At 45.2% G+C, this 3,835-nt stretch overlaps 7 non-coding genes across 7 annotated transcripts; 1 reads left to right on the plus strand and 6 right to left on the minus strand.

The window, feature by feature from the left end:
- Window positions 1–869: 869 nt before the first annotated feature.
- Window positions 870–942, minus strand: trnav-cac (transfer RNA valine (anticodon CAC)). The gene has a single exon. It is a non-coding gene; the product is annotated as a tRNA-Val (tRNA).
- Window positions 943–1,357: 415 nt separating this feature from the next.
- Window positions 1,358–1,430, minus strand: trnav-aac (transfer RNA valine (anticodon AAC)). The gene has a single exon. It is a non-coding gene; the product is annotated as a tRNA-Val (tRNA).
- A 230-nt stretch (window positions 1,431–1,660) lies between these two features.
- Window positions 1,661–1,733, minus strand: trnav-cac (transfer RNA valine (anticodon CAC)). The gene has a single exon. It is a non-coding gene; the product is annotated as a tRNA-Val (tRNA).
- Window positions 1,734–1,965: 232 nt separating this feature from the next.
- trnav-aac (transfer RNA valine (anticodon AAC)) lies at window positions 1,966–2,038 on the minus strand. Its single transcript has one exon. It is a non-coding gene; the product is annotated as a tRNA-Val (tRNA).
- A 541-nt stretch (window positions 2,039–2,579) lies between these two features.
- Window positions 2,580–2,652, minus strand: trnav-cac (transfer RNA valine (anticodon CAC)). Its single transcript has one exon. It is a non-coding gene; the product is annotated as a tRNA-Val (tRNA).
- An 835-nt stretch (window positions 2,653–3,487) lies between these two features.
- trnav-uac (transfer RNA valine (anticodon UAC)) lies at window positions 3,488–3,560 on the minus strand. The gene has a single exon. It is a non-coding gene; the product is annotated as a tRNA-Val (tRNA).
- A 92-nt stretch (window positions 3,561–3,652) lies between these two features.
- trnad-guc (transfer RNA aspartic acid (anticodon GUC)) lies at window positions 3,653–3,724 on the plus strand. Its single transcript has one exon. It is a non-coding gene; the product is annotated as a tRNA-Asp (tRNA).
- Window positions 3,725–3,835: the final 111 nt, after the last annotated feature.

Raw genomic sequence — 3,835 nt, forward strand, 5'->3', positions numbered from 1 at the left:
GACCTTTCGTGTGTAAGACGAACGTGATCACCACTACACTATGGAAACAGGTGACATCGCAGTTGTTTATATCGGGGCTGTAAACCTAGCTAACTGATAGCAGGGACTGCTGGAGGGCACAGCTCCTTTTAAGCCTCTGTTCCTCGTTTGTGTAGTGGAGAGTATCTCTGCCTGTCACGCGGAAGACTGGGGTTCGATTCCCTGACTGGGAGTTGTTGTAATTTTAATCATTTTGGTGATGCAGTTTTTCAGACCAAATTAAAAAGAAGCAGGGATTGTTTCTACCCAGTTTCGATCTGGGGATCTTTCGCGTGTTAGACGAATGTGATAACCATTACACTATGGAAACAGGTGACATCATAGTTTTTTATATCGGGGCTGTCAACCTAGCTAATTGATAGCGGACGGTGTTTTGGAGGGTACAGCTCATTTTAGCCTGTGTTCCTCATTACTATAGTGGGCACTATCTCCTGTCACGCGGAAGACCGGGTTCGATTCCCTGACGGATCGTTGTTGTGACTCTAATCATTATGGTGATCCAGTTTTTCACAGCAAATCAAAACGGAGTCAGGATTGTTTCCACCCATGTACGAAATGGGGACCTTTCGTATGTTAGAAAAATGTGACAACCACTACACTATGGAAAGAGGAGATACCACTGTCTTTCATTTCAGGGCTGTCATCCCAGCTTACTGATAGCAGAGGCGCGAGGATCTCCTTTTAAGCCTGTGTTCCTCGTTAGTATAGTGGACAGTATCTCCGCCTGTTGCGCGGAAGATCGGGTTTCGATCCCCTGATGGGGATGTGTTGTAATTTTTCATCATTTTGGTGATGCAGTTTTTCAGAGCAAATTAAAAAGGAGCAGGGATTGTTTCCACCCAGTTTTGAACTGGGGACCTTTCGTGTGTGAGACGAATGTGATAACCACTACACTATGTAAACATATGACACCATGGTTTTTCAAATCAGGGCTGTCAACCCAGCTAACTGACAACGGCATTTTGGAGGGCGCAGCTCCTTTGAACCCTGTATTCCTCGTTATCTAATGGACAGTATCTTCGCCTGTCACGCGTAACTGGGGACCTTTCATGTGTAAGACGAACGTGATAACAACTACACTATGGAAACAGGTGACATCATAGTTTATATATCGGGGCTGTAAACCTAGCTAACTGATAGCAGGGACTGTTTTGGAGGGCACAGCTCCTTTTAAACCTCTGTTCCTCGTTAGTATAGTGGAGAGTATCTCTCCCTGTCACGCGGAAGACTGGGGTTCGATTCCCTGACGAGGAGTTGTTGTAATTTTAATCATTTTGGTGGTGCAGTTTTTCACACCAAATTAAAAATGAGAAGGGATTGTTTCCACCCAGTTTCGAACTGGGGACCTTTGGCGTGTTAGACGAATGTGATAACCACTACACTATGGAAACATATGACACCATGGTTTTTTCAAATCAGGGCTGTCAACCCAGCTAACTGACAGCAGGGACAGCATTTTGCACAGCACAGCTCCTTTGAACCCTGTATTCCTCGTTAGTCGAGTGGACAGTATCTGCGCCTGTCACGCGGAAGACCGGGGTTTGATTCCATGATGGGTGGTTGTGATTTTAATCAATTTGGTGATCCAGTTTTTCAGAGCAAATTAAAAAGGAGCAGGGATTGTTACCACCCAGTTTCGAACTGGGGACCTTTCGTGTGTGAGACGAACGTGATAACCACTACACTATGGAAACAGACGACACCACAGTTTTTTATATCGGGGCTGTAAATCGAGCTAGCTGATAGCAGGGACGGTGTTTTATCGGGAAGATCTCCTTTTAAGCCTGTGTTTCTCCTGAGGAGAGTGGACAGTATCTCCGCCTGTTTCGCGGAAGACTGGGATTCGATTCCCTGACGGGGAGTTGTTGTAATTTTAATCATTTTGGTGATGCAGTTTTTCAGAGCAAATTAAAAAGGAGCAGGGATTGTTTCCACCCAGTTTCGAACTGGGGACCTTGCGAGTGTTAGACGAATGTGATAACCACTACACTATGGAAACATATGACACCATGGTCTTTCAAATAAGGGCTGTCAACCAAGCTAACTGACAGCAGGGACGACATTTGGGACGGCACAGCTCCTTTGAACCCTGTATTCCTTGTTTGTCGAGTGGACAATATCTTCGCCTGTCACGCGGAAGACCGGGGTTTGATTCCATGATGGGTGGTTGTGATTTTAATCAATTTGGTGATCCAGTTTTTCAGAGCAAATTAAAAAGGAGCAGGGAATATTTCCAACCAGTTTCAAACTGGGGACTTTTCATGTGTAAGACAAACGTGATAACCACTACACTATGGAAACAGGTGACAACAGTTTTTCATATCAGGGTTGTCAACCCAGGTAACTGACAGGTACTGTTTTTTTTTTTTTTTTTTTGGAGGGCACAGCTCCTTTTAAGCCTGTGTTCCTCGTTTGTGTCGTGGAGAGTATCTCCACCTGTCACGCGGAAGACCGGGTTAGATTCCCTGACGGGGAGTCGTTGCAGTTTTAATCATTTTGGTGATGCAGTTTTTCAGAGCAAATTAAAAAGAAGCAGGGATTGTTTCCACCCAATTTCGAACTGGGGACCTTTCGTGTGTGAGACTAATGTGATAACCACTACACTATGGAAACAGGTGAAGTCACAGTTTTTTAGATCGGGGCTGTCAGCCTAGCTAATTGATAGCGGGGACGGTGTTTTGGAGGGTACAGCTCATTTTAGCCTGTGTTCCTCATTAGTATAGTGGGCAGTATCTCCTCCTGTCACGTGGAAGACCGGGTTCGATTCCCTGACGGATCGTTGTTGTGACTCTAATCATTATGGTGATCCAGTTTTTCACAGCAAATCAAAACGGAGTCAGGATTGTTTCCACCCATGTACGAAATGGGGACCTTTCGTATGTTAGACAAATGTGACAACAACTACACTATGGAAACATATGACACCATGGTCTTTTCAAATCAGGGCTGTCAACCCAGCTAACTGACAGCAGGGACGGCATTTTGGACGGCACAGCTCCTTTGAACCCTGTATTCCTCGTTAGTCGGGTGGACAGTATCTTCGCCTGTCACGCGGAAGACCCGGGTTTGATTCCATAATGGGTGGTTGTGGTTTTAATCAATTTGGTGATCCAGTTTTTCAGAGCAAATTAAAAAGGAGTAGGGATTGTTTCCACCCAGTTTCGAACTAGGGACCTTTCGGGTGTGAGACGAACGTGATAAACACGACACTATGGAACCATGTGACATCACACTTGTTTATATCAGGGCTGTCAACCCAGCTAACTGATAGCTGGGACGGTGTTTTTGCGGGAAGATCTCCTCTTAAGCCTGCGTTCCTCGTTAGTTTCGTGGACAGTTTCTCTGCCTGTCACGCGGAAGACCGGGGTTCGATTCCCTGATCGGGAGTTGTAATTTTCATCATTTTGGTGATGCAATTTTTCACAGCAAATCAAAAAGGAGTCAGAATTAGTTCCACCCAGTTTTGAACTGGGCACCTTTCGTGTGTAAGACGAACGTGATCACCACTACACTATGGAAACAGGTGACATCACAGTTTTTTTATGTCAGGGCCTTCAACCCAGGTAACTGATAGGTACTGTTTTGGAGGGCACAGCTGCTTTCAAGCCTGTGTTCCTTATTAGTATAGTGGTCAGTATCTCCGTCTGTCACGCGGAAGACCGGGGTTCGATTCCCTGACAGGGAATTGTTGTAATTTTCATCATTTTGGTTGATGCAGTTTTTCAGAGCATATCAAAAAGGAGTCAGGATTGTTTCCAACAAGTTTCGAACTGGGGAACTTTCGTGTGTGAGACGA

Source organism: Hippocampus comes, unplaced genomic scaffold (genome assembly GCF_001891065.2).
Source record: "Hippocampus comes isolate QL1 unplaced genomic scaffold, H_comes_QL1_v1.1 scaffold520, whole genome shotgun sequence".
Taxonomy (NCBI): domain Eukaryota; kingdom Metazoa; phylum Chordata; class Actinopteri; order Syngnathiformes; family Syngnathidae; genus Hippocampus; species Hippocampus comes.